This window comes from Hyperolius riggenbachi, chromosome 7, assembly GCF_040937935.1.
Source record: "Hyperolius riggenbachi isolate aHypRig1 chromosome 7, aHypRig1.pri, whole genome shotgun sequence".
Classification (NCBI taxonomy): Eukaryota; Metazoa; Chordata; class Amphibia; order Anura; family Hyperoliidae; genus Hyperolius; species Hyperolius riggenbachi.
The window spans coordinates 320976352-320993195 of NC_090652.1; the positions used below are offsets into that span (position 1 = coordinate 320976352).

At 47.5% G+C, this 16844-nt stretch overlaps 1 protein-coding gene across 8 annotated transcripts in view; it reads left to right on the top strand.

Moving 5' to 3' along the window:
• Positions 1-96: 96 nt before the first annotated feature.
• Positions 97-16844, top strand: part of LOC137525263 (7-methylguanosine phosphate-specific 5'-nucleotidase A-like) — a 606367-nt gene continuing 589619 nt past the window's right edge. For 2 of the 8 annotated variants that reach the window (XM_068246287.1, XM_068246295.1), the window contains exons 1-4: positions 97-201; positions 9371-9469; positions 9960-10029; positions 10122-10168. The gene's annotated coding sequence lies outside the window, so the exon portion shown is untranslated. The other 6 variants (XM_068246300.1, XM_068246299.1, XM_068246288.1 and 3 more) reach the window with 5 other exon arrangements.

Consider the following 16844-nt stretch of genomic DNA (forward strand, 5'->3'; position numbering starts at 1 on the left):
CCCGCCTTTTATTCTAATCGCCTCCCACAATGCATCGCGCTGGCCCAGTGCTATACACACGCCTGGCCAGTAGAGGGAGCTGGGGGCATTCTCCATGGACAGAGCAGAGCATACAGCAAGGTTCAGCAGCCCGGAAGTGCTGTATACAAACCATGTGATACGTCATCAGCCACAGCTGCAAAGCTAGGAAGGCTGCTTGCTGTGAGTGAGTATATTGCTGCTGGTTAGCCTGTAATAGGTCAGAGCACAGATCTCTGTGTAAGTGCTGCATCTGGAGATCTGCACACGTCTAGTGATCAGTCTGGGGTGTGACCCTGATCAGGTACATTGCTGGTGACATGCTACTGCTGCAGCCTTCCACATAGGGGCTCATTCACTAGGAACACAACATTAAGGCTGTGAAGGCATTTTGGCTCCAATAGTGGCTGGTTGGGTCACTCTACTGAAAATTAATAATAACTTTTTTTTTTTTTAAAATATTTATAAATGATTTAGCCAGTGTGTGCCCATTGGAAAATCTTTCCCCTCCATGATTAACATTCTGAAATGTACCACGAGAGATAACATCCTAAGTGCTGTCAGGTGCCGCTCTCTGGAAATATTATGTAGTATTTATATAGCGCTGACATATCACGCAGCGCTGTACAGAGTATATTGTCTTGTCACTTAACTGTCCCTTCAGAGGGGCTCACAATCTAATCCCTGCCATAGTCACATGTCTATGGATGTAACGTGTTGTGTATGTATTGTAGTCTAGGGCCAATTTTAGGCGGAAGCCGAATAATTTCTCTGTATGTTTTTGGGATGTGGGAGGAAACCAGAGTTCCCAGAGGAAACCCACACAGACACGGGGAGAACATACAAACTCTGTGCAGATAGTGCCCTGGCTGGGATTTGAACTGGGCTCAACACTCGCCACGGGTGTGCTAACCACTACGCCACTGTGCTGCCCATTTCTATACTCCATGTTCCAAATCCAGTAGAAAATATCTGGTCTCCCTGAACTCTCCGGGAGGAGAATTCCGCTTAGATAAACAGCCTAGGCTATGACTTCACTGGGAGGGCAAGGTTACAGGCCAATAGACAGCAATACTGTATATACATATAGGAAGTGTTTCTAGTGCTGTGAAACCAAGATTATGTAAAACTGTGTATCCTGAATAATTGACTACATTCTGCTATATACACTTCCTCTTTAGCGATACGTTCACAGGGACAGTCCAGCCACCAAGCAGTCACTTGCTGTATAAAGAGCAGAGCACTGTTGCATGTCACATCAGATGGGCATTTTGCTAACAGCTCAGATATGATGTATTCCAGGCAGCTAAAGCATATATGTCTAGCCATTCTATCGAAGTCTAGTGGCTCTATGCCACTTTCTCCCAGTCCTCCCTCTGGCTATGGAGGAGGGCTTCTCTACCACTGGATAGCGAGCGATAGAAGCCAGAGGAGGCGTGTCCTGGACCTCCACAGTGACACACTGTTGCATAGAGGCCTAGGTCCTGGAAGAAGTCAAATAACTGTCACTTTGGATTACACAAGAAGGTATTGATTGCCAAGGATTTTATACTGTGATAATAAAAAGAAGATGTAGCCGGCACCATCACTTGCTCTTTTACTTTTATTAAAAGACCGTCATTAGTATACAGATGACAAAGTATACAAGTAACAGCGACGTTTCGGAGCGTTCATCCTGCTCCTTTTTCAAGCCATGACAGTCTCAAAGTACTCCGTTTGTAATCACATATATATATATACCACATCACATATTCAAACTACCCAATGACAGGCTTTCATATCCTCTTAAGCCAATCCCCGTCCGTTATATCAAAAGCGGACCTAATGGGGAACTTGTGTACAAGTATATGGACCAATGGCGAGAGACACTCACCTGTGCCATGCGTCTGTCCCACAGAGGCTGAACCGAGGCCGGTGTGCCAGGTGGGACGGACGCACGGCACAGGTGAGTGTCTCTCGCCATTGGTCCATATACTTGTACACAAGTTCCCCATTAGGTCCGCTTTTGATATAACGGACGGGGATTGGCTTAAAGGACTTCCGAGGCCAAAATTAATAAAATCACACTGTACCTTTTTATTATCAGAATCCACGGAGGACGTCCTGCCCGTCCTCCGCTCCGTTCCGCCATCAATGCAGGTTTTTCCGTTCCCCTATGGCTTGGCCCGACCCCACCGAACATGTCGCATCGATTCCACCTGTAAGATGTCCGCCGCCATGCTCCGCGGCTGCGTAGTACGCTTTGCCGCTAGCGCGACTGCGCAGCCTATTGCCCGCCTTCCGCCGTGTATTAGGTCTCGGCATGCTCCCCAAGTATAGGGCAATAGGCTGCGCAGTTGTGCTAGCGGCAAAGCGTACTACTACTACGCGTACTACTACCATCTTACAGGTGGAATCGATGCGACCCGTTCGGTGGGGTCGGGCCAAGCCATAGGGGAATGGAAAAACCTGCATTGATGGCGGAACGGAGCGGAGGACGGCCAGGACGTCCTCCGTGGATTCTGATAATAAAAAGGTACAGTGTGATTTTATTAATTTTGGCCTCGGAAGTCCTTTAAGAGGATATGAAAGCCTGTCATTGGGTAGTTTGAATATGTGATGTGGTATATATATATATATATATATATATATATATATATATATATGTGATTACAAACGGAGTACTTTGAGACTGTCATGGCTTGAAAAAGGAGCAGGCTGAACGCTCTGAAACGTCGCTGTTACTTGTATTCTTTGTCATCTGTATACTAATGACGGTCTTTTAATAAAAGTAAGAGAGCAAGTGATGGTGCCGGCTACACCTTCTTTTCATCATCTGCTCAAGTGGTGATTGAGCCTGCCTGGGCACATCAGTTAGGACCTTCGTGGGGTGGTGCATTTCTTCAAGTTTCATACTGTGATAATAAAGAATGGCTGCTAGATTGATTTACATGTTTAGATGCCAGGAAGTCCATTTTAACCTATTGGCATTTTTTGTTTTGTTTTGTTTTGTACATGACTGTTTCTTTAGGTATGATCACTGAATGGATTTGATTGCAGGCACAACTAATCAAGCTTAGTAGAGTTACATGAACCCCATTAGTGCTCCTGAATATACCAATACATTGATTTCATGTACCCTTTTATCAGATGTTCATTAGATTCAGGGCTAGTTCACAGTGCTCGGTTGCGTTGTAGAATAATTCTGCATGCCATCGCTCTGTGCCCATGCAATACTATGGGCCTGTTCACAGTAATGCATTGTAACTGATCATGTTATTCCAATTCGCTGAATGCAGGCTTTGTCTTAAAGTACACCTGCAAAATAAATAAATAAAAAAACACAGCTGCTGGGGAGGGGATACTTACCTTGCCAATATTTACCTTCAGGGCTCCAGCACAGGCGCAGTAGAAGCTCTCCGCTTGGGCTCTGGCTGGGTTGCGGTAGGTAAATATTGCAGCACATGGAGTTCGGGGCTTCCAGCGATGGATGCAGGAGGCTTCACCTCCCGAGGTAAGTATCCCCCAGTGGATGTTTATTTTTTCATTACAGATTCCCTTTAAAGTCTATGTCCAGTCTCCATTGCAGCTCACACTCATTATAATGTGTGCATTATGCAGCTGACCACAGTGAACCTAGCCTTAAGGTAGCCATACACTGGTCGATTTGTCGTCCGATTCGACCAACAGATAGATCCCTCTCTGATGGAATCTGATCAGAGAGGGATCGTATGGCTGCCTTTACTGCAAACAGATTGTGAATCGATTTCAGCCTGAAACCGATTCACCATCTGCTGAGCTGCCGCTGTCGCCTGTCCCCCCCCGCATACATTACCTGAAGCCTGGTCCCGGGCATCCTCTCCGCATCACCTCCTGCCTGGCATCTTCTCCGCATCAGCTTCCGCATCACGACATCCGGCATCCGCGTATAACTTTCTGTCACTCCAGTGACAGCAGAAGTTGAAATAGAGCGCCCTCTATTTGTACTTCTGCTGTCACTGCAGTGACACAGGAAGTTATACGCGGATGCCGGAAGTTGTGATGCGGCAGGTGATGCGGAGAAGATGCCAGCCGGGAGGTGATGCGGAGAAGATGCCGGGAGCCAGCTTCACTTAATGTATACCTGCGTCGATCGTACGCCGCTAGCGATGCGCTCCCTACCCGCGGGCGATCTACGGTAATTTCCCGCACGGAGCGATCGGCGGGATCGATCTATTTCGGGATGAAATAGATCGAAATTTAGCATTTAGCGTGAACGATGTGACAGCAGATTCGATCCCAGTGATGGAATCTGCTGTCGATCGGCGGGTAATCGGCCTAGTGTATGGCCAGCTTTAGTGTACTTATCAAATCTCATGTCTAGTCTACTAAATATCTGATGCTAATACTGCAATCTATACTGTACAATGAGTGGAAAATCAGGTAACTGTTCAATGCCTTCTAGGTATGGATTGTGTTTCAGGTCTAGTCCTTTGCATCTGTGAACATCCGATACAATTCTGGCACAAATCTTGTCTGGATCCTCCGGAGGCTTCTTGTGTCTTCCGGTACACCGCCAGATCTACAGGGACACTCTTTCTAAATGGCAACAGCGCTCCTCCATGCACGAGCATAGCCGTGCTGCACCCGTGCAAGTATAAAAAAAAAATATATATATATATATTTTTTAAAATATTGTTTCCTGCTTTCCTTTTCACCAGTTCAGCCTATCTGGACGAACTTGCTCGTCCAGATAGGCTCTGCTGCTGTCGCCGCATGGTGCGCGCGATCGGGCGCGCTCCCGCTGCCCGCCGCTAGCCCCCCGATCAGTGAATGGGAATATAATTCCCATTCACCGATCTAAGTCCCACGGGGCTCCCTATTTCACTTTTCAAAAATCTCAAATCTTTTCAAAGGACGACCGCTCAGCAGTGGCAAATTTTCTAGCATTGTAGTGACTTTTAGGGGTTTCAGGACTGGTGAGTTTGGGGCCCCTAGGCCGAAGAGGTCATAGCCTAGGGTCACAAAAGCTTGTTTTTTTGGCAATGATGGCAGTGACGAACGTAAATCCCTGCCATGTCCGTTAGCAAAGTCTGAAGCTCACGACATGTCACATGCAGGTAGAAGGCATATTGTTGTACTTGCACTCCAACGTTGGATTCCCTACATCTCTGCAACCCAGAGTTATGGGGGTGCAAAAGTGCTAAAATCTGCCATAGGCTTTCATTGAGGCCTAGGTTTTGAGGGTACAAAAGCGCAGGTTTCTGCCGAACGGTATGGCTGAGCGACTCCAAATTTTCAGGCTTTGTACGGAGTTTAAAGGGGCTCGGGGCTGGTGAGTTTCAGGCCCTTACCTTACCGTTCGGCAGAAACCTGCGCTTTTCCTTTTTCCTCTTGTTCCCACTGTTCTTTTTAACATTCCCAGCAATGTTGGTGTTTCTAGCTTTTAAGGGGGCTTTGCTATTAACCGCTAAAGTCGGCGGGCATTAAAGTCTATGGGAAAAATGCAAACCAAACTTTTTTGAAAAAAACTTGTGGTTCACCGCAAACGCGAACCACCGAAGTTCGCCGGGAACCGTTCGCCGACGAAACGCTCGGGCCATCTCTACTGGGGACAGCCGTGTCACATGGCTGTCCCCCTGGGAGACATAAGAGTGATCGACTGTCATAGGCTGATGCCTATGACAGCTGATCATGATGATTGGCTGGCGGGCCTTAAAAAAAAATGTCATTTATTAGAAAAATAAAGAAATAGAGAGATTTGTTAGTGGGCAGAAAAGGGGGGGGGGTCACTTGTGTGCTGTGTTGTGTGGCCATGCAGCAAGCCCTTAAAGCTGCAGTGGCTTAATTTATAAAAAACGGCCTGGTCTTTAGGGTGGTATAAGCCCGTGGTCCTTAAGTGGTTAAAGAACAACTGACCTAAGAGCAATATTGAGGCTGCCATATTTTTTTTTGTTTTAAACTATTCCAGTTGCCTGGCTGTATTGCTGATCTTTCATGCATCAGTGGTGGCTGAATCACACATCTGAAACAAGCATGCAGCAAATGCAGTCATACATAAAGGGCCACTATTGCAAAGAAAAACTTGTGTACACATAATTATAAGAAGTACCGTATTTTTCAGACCATAAGACGCTCCGGACCATAAGACGCACCTGGGTTGACAAAATTCAGGGAAAAAAACTTGGTGCTAAACTTGGTGCGTCCATGGTGCAGGGGCGTCTTGTGCATCTTCTCCCCTCAATCCCCCCAATTATCTCCCCTTGTATCTCGTGTCCTTTTCTGTCCCTCCTGTGTCTCCTCTGTTTCCGTGTCTCTTCTGTCTCACAGAAGACCCACCTCCATTGCCTTCCATGTCCTCCTCTGTCTCCCTGTTTCTCCTCTGCCCCCTGTGTCTCTTCTTCCTCCCTGTGTGTTTTTTGCCCCCACCCCTGTCTCTTCTGTTCGCCTGTGTTTCCTCTGCCTCCTCCTGAGTTTCAATGGTCTGGTGTTTCCTCTGTTCCGTGTCCTCTTCCCCCACGTCTCTTATACCCCCTTATTCCTGTGTTTTCCCCCCTTCTGTGTCCCCATGTCACCTGGTCCAGGTGTCCTGTGAGATACTCACATCTCTTATGTTGCCATGTGTATCCTCAGTGGCCTGTGTTGCGTGTCCCTGTGTCCTCCTCCCCGTATCTTCATGTCCCCATGTGTGTAGTGCCCTGTGCACCTGTCTCCGTGTCTGTCTTCCTTCCCCCATGCCCGTTATGTCTGTTCCTCTTTTGCCCTCCGGTCCCCATGTCGCCTGGTCCGGGTATCCTGTCAGATACTCACCAATCAGCTGAAGATGAAGAGGAGTCCTGCGGCGAGATGCAGATTCACAGGACTTTCTTCAGCCAGCGCCGCTCGGCCAATCAGATGGAGATGCTGCAAAACATGCATCCAATCACCGCCGCCTTCTATGATAACAGGACTCGATGGTCCCGGAGGCGGGACCAAAGCGCTATTATTGAGCCAGGGATTGGATGGACGTTTTGCAGCATCCGATTGGCCGCGCGGCGCTGGCTCAGGATGAAGAAAGTTCTGTGAAGCTGGATACAAACACGCGAATCTGCATCTCATCGCGGGACTCCTCTTAATCTTCAGCCCGGACACGAACACATGAATCAGCCTGGACACGATCGCGTGAATCTGCATCTCATCGCGGGACTACTCTTCAACTGATTGGTGAGTATCTGACAGGACACCCGGACCAGGAGACCCGGGGACCGGAGGGCAAGAGAGGAACAGACATAACGGGCGTGGGGGAAGGGGAACACGGAGACAGGTGCGCAGGGCACTACACACATGGGGACATGAAGATACGGGGAGGAGGGCACAGGGACACGCAAAACAGGCCACTGAGGTCACATGGGGGATATGAAGAGAAAGTGAAAGAGGACATGGAGACAGATGGGACACAAGCGGCAGACCCATCCACTTATGGGGAGCACCTTCGGACCATAAGACGCAGGGACTTTTTCCCCCACTTTTGGGGGAGAAAAAGTGCGTCTTATGGTCTGAAAAATACGGCATATTTCTAACAGATTAAAATGCACTATAAATTACTTTTCTCCTATGCTGCTTTAGCTTACAGTAAGCAGGAACAATCTGACAGATTTTGGACAAATCCATCTCCTCATGGGGGGGGGGGGTTTCTTGGTATCTCCTTTCTTGTCGTCAAAAGCAATCCCTGGAAAGAATCTGTACAAAAATACTTGCCAGCCTCCCTTATCACAGCACACTATTTTAGCAGTTGGACTGACCGACTGATGTTCAATAAGTGCTTGTGAAAATAAAAAACTCTGAGAATCCCCCATAAAAAGATGGACTAGTTCAAAAGCAGGAATATGAGATATAACTAATGTATAGCACATTTGAATGTCATGGAGAAATGTACTTGTATGCAAACACGAGTATTTTAAATGTAAACATTTTTCACGATGGTGGTCCTTTAACCCTCCTGGCGGTTTGCTAAAAATCCGCCAGGGGGCAGCAAATCAGTTTTAAAATTTTTTTTTTTTTCTTTTTCATGTAGCGAGACAAAGTCAGCGGCATCCCCCCAGCCCCTCCGATCGCCGGAGACCAGGAGATCCCGTTCAAAGAACGGGATCTTCTGGAGGGCTTCCCCCATCGCCATGGAGACGGGCGGGATGACGTCACTGATGTCATCGACGTCGTGACGTCAAAGGGGACTCCGATCCACCCCACATCGCTGCCTGGCACTGATTGGCCAGGCAGCGCATGGGGTCTGGGGGGGGGGCGGCCGCAGCGCAACGAATAGCGGCGGGTAGCGGCGGCGATCGCATTGCACACGCAGCTCGCAAAGTGCTAGCTGCGTGTAGCAAAAAAAAATTGTGCAAATCGGCCCAGTGGGGCCTGAGCGGTGTCTTCCGGCGGCATAGCCCGTGCTCAGCACGGGCTTACCGCCAAGGAGGTTAAAGGGACCCTTAGATCAGGCTCAAAACGGAATTTGAACTTACCTGGGGCTTCCACCAGCCCCCATAGCCCGCAAGGTCCCCCAGGGTCATTCTGACTACTCTCCTGGTCATGCTGGCATCGCGCACACCACGTATCATCATGCCAGCTGGCGTGAGAGTTCTCTAAGACTGAAGCGCGCATGCACAGGACTAACGCCGGCCGGTGTGATGGTGTGCGGTGGGGGTGTGCATGGCCAACTTGTGTATTGGCACTGTGTATTGACCTGAGGAAGTTGTTTAGTACCTGTGAAACGCGTTGTCTGTCTGTGTTTTAAATAATAAAAAAAAATTCCAGTTGAACTGGTGTCCTATCTTCTGGAGATGTAAGAGAACACATCACTTTTATGATTTTTTTTTTAATTTTTATCCTATAATTTGGCCGTCTCCATCTCGGCTACTAGTGGGGTCATCACCTATGTTTCTCTTATAACCCCCATAAAACCTGGAGGTTACATTCAGGGCTGTGGAGTCGGTACAAAAATCATCCGACTCCAGGTACCCAAATTTGCTCTGACTCCTCGACTCTGATTCCTTAGTCTAATTTTTACAAAGGATATAGATTTGGTACAAAAATCATCTGACTCCGACTCCTCAGTTTATGAAACCACCGACTCCAGGTACCTAAAATTGCTCCGACTCCGATTCCACAGCCCTGGTTACATTGCTATATTGTAGTTCTTGTCTATATGCCATAATAAATGTTTCACCATCTTGTTACAAGACCCCTTAACACCTTGCTTTGTGGTATGGAGACATTGTCTGGGGCATGTGACATTGCCTATTTAGGTTTGGAGTTGCTATAGCTATTGGGCAGAACCATGTATTGAATTGTTTGTTCATAGAATATAGCATTGTTTTTAGCTTTCATTGATACTGGCCATTATTTCTGTGAATGACAGATTCCCAAACTAAATAAGGAAACCGTTCGTATGAGAGACCCACAGCGGGTGCAGGAACTAATCGTGGCGCTACAGAATGGAGGAGATCGGAAATTACAGGTAGGTTTTGCTGAAGGATGAAAATGTACCTGTGTTTCCCTGAAAATTAGCCCTCCCTCGAAAATAAGCCCTAGTTGTATACACATAGAAAATCGAACACTATGCTAGTGTAAGGGGCGGTGTGCAATCTCTTACCGCACCTCCCCTGTGGCTGCATCCCTCTCTGTTCATTTGTAAACAGCTCCGGTATCTTAACATGGTCGCCGCCCTTTGACCTGGTCACACTCACAAGTCTGCACAAAACAGGAAGTAAAATATAATGCACTCATAAGGCTTGATTCACTAAGCTGTGCTGCTATAGCATTTGTCACTACAGTGTGCTGCTTTGGCAGCCCAGCTTAGTTATTCAAGCCCATACAGCTTATCTGGTTTACTGTAGTGACACATACATTCTACAGGGTGGGCGGTTCCTCGCATCCATAAGGATTCTGACATGCATACGCAGAGTTGGGAATACTCATTCATTTCTTTCTGGTATCTCTTTCTGCAGGTCATTTCTGACTTTGACATGACACTGAGCCGTTTCCAGTACAACGGTGAAAGGAGTCCCACCTGCTATAGTGAGTATGCAGCTGTTGCCCCCTACTGGCCTGCTGTGACATTCCCTGGATAATAACGCTGCCGGCCATCTTATCCCATCTCTCCTACACAGATATTATTGACAACAGCAAGATCGTTACTGAGGAGTGCAGGAAGAAGGTGGGTGGAAGAATTATACATAATACTTCCAGCAGCTAATAACTAGTGCTTACTTTTATTTGTGTTGTCAGCATGAAAACAAGATTCTAATAGGTTGCAGCACTAATGTTTCTCTATCCCGCACAACCCTAACTGCAGGTCAGCTTTTGCTGCAATGCAGAGGCTGGTGTGTTGTCAGGTGGGTGTGGCCTTGCATACATGGCCACACCCCTGCCCACACATGTAACTGCAAGCCAGCCTCTGCTCCAATAAGGAATGTGTGGGGTAAAAAATTCTTTACTTGAAGGGGGACTTTGAGTTGCATATTCCACTTCCCTCTATTATGGTTGTTCATAACTAACCACACAGAGGTTTCTCTGCAATAGCAAGGCACTCCCAGGTCATAGCATGCTGTGCGTTTTTGAGTAGTTTGCACCATCCCCTATAGAAATGAGACGTACCGTATACCGAAAGTTTAGGTGTAAGGTACTTGTTCTCTATGTGTGCAGTAGAGGTAAGGGACTCGATCACAATAACACTTTCCTTCCTTAGCATCCAGTGAACAGTGCTTAGATTAGGACTGCCCCACCTATTAAAGCACGCTGATGTGAGATTAATATGGAGGCTGACATTATTACTTTCTTGTAAACAATGTAAATGACTTGGCTGTGCTATTAATTATCTGCCTCTAATACCTGGAGGGCTCGTTCACACTGGGGGCGTTTTTGGCCTTTTTTCAAGCACAGGCGATTCTTAAAATCGCCCACAAAATGATTGTGCAATGAATCTCTATGAGACGGTTCATATCAGCGCGTTTCGTGCGCTGTGCATGCAGCAAAGCGGTGCCTGGTCCATTTTTGGGGCGATTTTGCCTCAATGGAAGGTATAGGAAAAATGCAAACGCTCACAAAATCGCTTTGTGCAGCAATTGCGTTCACGTTTTTAAGAATAAATGATATTATTCTTTTCCAGGTCAAAGAGTTCACTTCCTAACTTGCGTCAGGGAGTGAATTAAAAAAGCATTCAGGAAAAGCTCTTAGAAAAGCACTTTTCACAAAAACGCAACGCCCACCCAAGCGCCGGGAATCAAAAAAGAAAAATTGCACCAAAAAAAAGCCCAGCGCTTACGTGAGCGGAACGCAATGTGAATGAGGCCTTAAAGGGAAGGTCCAGGCAAAAAAATAAAGAGAAATCAGCTTCCTCCAGCCCCTTGCAGCTGTCCAGTGTCCTCGCCGCAGCTCCGGTGGCTCCCGATCTCCTCCGGGGCGAGGTCGGCATCTACCTGCGCACCAATGTCCGGCGCATGGAATTGCACTGACGTCATCCGGATTGTGTTGCACTGTACAGTTCAGATGACGTCAGCGCGACTACATGAGACGCACGATGGAGTGCAGCTAGGCCTCTGAGACCGGAGAGGAGCCCAGGCCACCAGTGGGGAGCGGAGCTGCGGCGAGGGCACAGTACGGCTGCCAGGGGCTGGAGGAAGCCCGAGGTAAGTTGATTTTTGTTTATTTGATTAGCCTGGATGTGTCCTTTAAAGAGAAACCGTAAGGGTCCCTTCACACTTAAAAGCGCAAACTGCCGGCGATTACCGCCTGCGTTTTGCGGGAGTGATTTTTAATGCAGAAAAATCACTGGACACTGCAGCGATTTTTCTGTGATCGCGTTTAGCGCTTCTATAGCACTGAAACGCGATCGCCGGGAAATCGCCTGAAAATGGTGCAGGCTACATGTTTGCGCTTGGCGATTTGCATTAGTCGCTGGCGAAACTCTCAAGTGTGAATGGGCCCTAACCAAGAATTGAACTTCATCTCAATCAGTAGCTGATACCCCCTTTCCCATGAGAAACCTATTCCTTTTCTCAAATGGATCATCAGGAGGCGCTGTATGGCTGATTTTGTGGTGAAACCCCTCCCACAAATGATGTCAGTTCCTCACAGCACTGAGGTAGTGACATCACACTGTGGGAACCTTGTTGCATTGTGGGAAATAACATGTCACATGATGCCATAGTCACCATGTATATTGCCGCTGGAAAGTGTGATCGGGTGAGTTACCATCAAATCTCTTCCAGCGCACACTTTCTCCAGAGGGAGGAAGACAGAAACTGTTGCTTCCTCTAGAATGCGGCCCAATCAAAGTTTGCCCACTTCTGGTCTAGGGCCAATTTTATGGCTAATCCGATTAACTTATCTGTATGTTTTGGTATGTGTGAGGAAAGCGGGGTGCCCATGCTCCTGATAAGCAAATGGTGAGGTTTGCACAGGAGTGGGAATGTTACAAATGGCAGCAGAGAGGACTCCCAGCACTGGTGCAGGAAAATGCACTGTGGGCAGCCCTTACAATTGCTCTGAGGGGTTTATAAGTTGTTGTTTTTTTACCTCTTTTACATTGATGTGCAATACCTATGATCTGGCAGCAATTCTTTACATATGGAAGTGTGTGTGTGTGTTGTGATGATTGGTGGCACAGGGAGGCCTACATCCCTACAGGCACCTGCTATTTAGTGGACAGAGACTGCAATAACTTGTAAAACCACCAGGGGTGACCTGTTTTCTTACCTCTAAGCAAGTACAGGATTGTTCTTGGGAAAAGAGCACAGTGTTTTTACATGCACGGATTTACACACAGTCCTTGTCCTATAGAACACTGCTGACGTTGAATTGAAGATTTGGTTTAAAAATACAGTGCTAATTCATTTGTGCTCACCATCTGTGTTTTTATATCTGTTTTATGAGAATTATTGATTATTGGTTATTGATTTAAATCCATCTTGGCACTTTGTGATAGATAAGTGACTTTTGGGTTGAAGTTTGGGCACTCGGCCTCCAAAAGGTTTGCCACCACTGTCCTAATCTAATGTCCCACCATTGCTAAGTTTATGTAAATTTGTCTCCACCCGTGACCACACCCATTTTTCACCACGCTATGCGCGCCGCACAACTTAACCCCAATTTTTGGTGCTTTCACTCCTCCCCCCCCCCCCCCGAGACATTTTCTGCGGAAGCCCATGCTCCTTTCTCTCTTAGCTGCACCCCTTTGTCTCTTAGCTGTGCCCCTTTCTCTCTTAGCTGCACCCCTTTCTCTCTTAGCTGTGCCCCTTTCTCTCTTAGCTCCGCCTCTTTATCTCCCAGCTCCACCCCCTGATCTCCCAGCTCCGCCCCACTTCTCTCCGAGCTGCGCCTTCTTCTCTCCAAGAGATAAAGGGGTGCAGCTTGGAGAGAAGAAGGCACACCGTGTGGAGAATGGGGCGGAGCTGGAAGAGACAGGGACACAGCTGGGACAGAAGAAGGCGCATCTGGGAGAGGAAGGGGTGGAGCTGGGATATACAGAGGTGGAGCTAAAAGAGAAAGGGGGTGGAACTGGGGCAGAAGAAGGTGCACTGTGATGAGAATGGGGCGGAACTGGAAGAGAAAGGACCGCAGCTGGGACAGAAGAAGGCGCAGCTGGGAGAGAAGGTGGTGGAGCTGGGAGATAATGAGGTGGAGCTAAGAGAGAAAGGGGTGCAGCTGGAGAGAAGGCGGCGCACCGTGTGGAGAATGGGGCAGAGCTGGAAGAGAAAGGGGAGCAGCTGGGATAGAAGAAGGCACAGCTGGGCGAGAAAGAGGCGCAGCTAGGACAAAGGAAGGCGCAGCTGGAACAGAAGGGGGTGGAGCTGGAAGATAAAGAGGGAGCTGGGAGATAAAGAGGCGGAGCTAAGAGAGAGAGAGAGTGCACAGCTGAGACATAAGAAGGCACAGCTGGGAGAGAAGGGTCGGAGCTGGGAGTGAAGAAGGCAGAGCTGGGAGATAAAGAGGCGGAGCTAAGAGAGAAAAGGGGGCCGCTGGAGAGAAAAGGGCGCACTGTGTGGAGAATGGGGCGGAGCTGGAAGAGAAAGTGGCGCAGCTGGGACAGAAGAATGCGCAGCTGGGAGAGAATGGGGCAGAGCTGCTGGTCCTCTCCAGGTCAGTAAGGTTTTGAGGCAGATGTTTGGCAACTTGAACCTTCATCTCGCTCCACAGATTTTCTATTAGATTTAGGTCTGGACTTGCTAGGTCACTCCAGGACCTTCATATAGTGTACGTTTGACCTCTGGGGCCCAGATTTCCTGCTTCCCAGGCATTGATGGGCCATCTGTAGAGGTCATTGGCAGTAGCTTCAGGTTAAGGGTATGGACAGCTTAGGAGACTTTCTCCACCACTCACAAAATATAAATATGTCACATTTACATAGAACTAGAGTTGTCCAGGACGGGTCGCACGCAAACTTATTTGCGTGAACATCGCTGGTTCGCGATCGAATGTGAACGTTGTGTGAGTTCGACCCGCCCCTATACTACATCATTGGGCTAAACTTTGACCCTCCACTCTACATCACAGTCAGCAGACACATGGCAGCCAATCAGGCAGCACTCCCTCTTGTAGCCCCCCCCCCCCCCCCCCTATATAAGGTGGCTGCATCGGCCATCATCTCACTCTGTCTGCTGCTGTAGTGAGAGAAGGGAGAGGAACCTGCTGCAGAGATAGGGAAAGCTTAGTTAGGCTCTTGTAGCTTGCTCCTGCTGATATTTGTTGTTGAAAAGCACCACGCAAAGAGCTCTTTTCAGAGCTAATGTTCTTGTGAAATGTTTTTTCTCTTCTTTGTTTGCCACTGACACGGCATTATACAGCCCTGTGTGTTGCAGCTGGCCCTTGCTAATTGCTATACTGTGCCAGGTCCAGCACATTCAGTGTATACCTGGCACTGGACCTGCGTGTGTGACAGCTGCACATTGTATTGTGTAATACCAGTCACTACATACCTTTTACTGCACCTGTGTGACAGCTACACATTGTTCTACCAGCAGTCACTGAATACCTTTTACTGCACCTGTGTGACAGCTACATATTGTTCTACCAGCAGTCACTGAATACCTTTTACTGCACCTGTGTGACAGCTACACATTGTTCTACCAGCAGTCACTGAATACCTTTTACTGCACCTGTCTTTTGTGACTGCACATTGTTATACCAGTTATATAATTGTTATACACATTGTTATACCAGTCTGTACATACCTGTTAACTGCCCCTGTGTATTTGCACATTGTATTATATACCAGCAGTCAGTGCATCCATTTTCACTGCACCTGCGTGACTGCACATTGTTCTACCAGCAGTCACTGCATACCTTTTACTGCACCTGTGTGACTGCACATTGTTCTACCAACAGTCACTGCATACCTTTTACTGCACCTGTGTGACAGCTACACATTGTTCTACCAGCAGTCACTACATACCTTTTACTGCACCTGTGTGACAGCTACACATTGTTCTACCAGCAGTCACTACATACCTTTTACTGCACCTGTGTGACTGCACATTGTTCTACCAGCAGTCACTGAATACCTTTTACTGCACCTGTGTGGCAGCTACACATTGTTCTACCAGCAGTCACTGCATACCTTTTACTGCACCTGTGTGACAGCTACACATTGTTCTTCCAGCAGTCACTACATACCTTTTACTGCACCTGTGTGACAGCTACACATTGTTCTACCAGCAGTCACTGAATACCTTTTACTGCACCTGTGTGACAGCTACACATTGTTCTACCAACAGTCACTGAATACCTTTTACTGCAGCTGTCTTTTGTGACTGTACATTGTTATACCAGTTATATAATTGTTATACACATTGTTATACCAGTCTGTACATACCTGTTAACTGCCCCTGTGTATTTGCACATTGTATTATATACCAGCAGTCAGTGCATCCATTTTCACTGCACCTGCGTGACTGCACATTGTTCTACCAGCAGTCACTGCATACCTTTTACTGCACCTGTGTGACAGCTACACATTGTTCTACCAGCAGTCACTACATACCTTTTACTGCACCTGTGTGACAGCTACAAATTGTTCTATCAGCAGTCACTACATACCTTTTACTGCACCTGTGTGACTGCGCATTGTTCTACCAGCAGTCACTGAATACATTTTACTGCACCTGTGTGACAACTACACATTGTTCTACCAGCAGTCACTGCATACCTTTTACTGCACCTGTGTGACAGCTACACATTGTTCTACCAGCAGTCACTGAATACCTTTTACTGCACCTGTGTGACAGCTACACATTGTTCTACCAGCAGTCACTACATACCTTTTACTGCACCTGTGTGACAGCTACACATTGTTCTACCAGCAGTCACTGAATACCTTTTACTGCACCTGTGTGACAGCTACACATTGTTCTACCAACAGTCACTGAATACCTTTTACTGCACCTGTCTTTTGTGACTGTACATTGTTATACCAGTTATATAATTGTTATACACATTGTTATACCAGTCTGTACATACCTGTTAACTGCCCCTGTGTATTTGCACATTGTATTATATACCAGCAGTCAATGCATCCATTTTCACTGCACCTGCGTGACTGCACATTGTTCTACCAACAGTCACTGCATACCTTTTACTGCACCTGTGTGACTGCACATTGTTCTACCAACAGTCACTGCATACCTTTTACTGCACCTGTGTGACAGCTACACATTGTTCTACCAGCAGTCACTACATACCTTTTACTGCACCTGTGTGACAGCTACATATTGTTCTACCAGCAGTCACTACATACCTTTTACTGCACCTGTGTGACTGCGCATTGTTCTACCAGCAGTCACTGAATACCTTTTACTGCACCTGTGTGACAGCTACACATTGTTCTACCAGCAGTC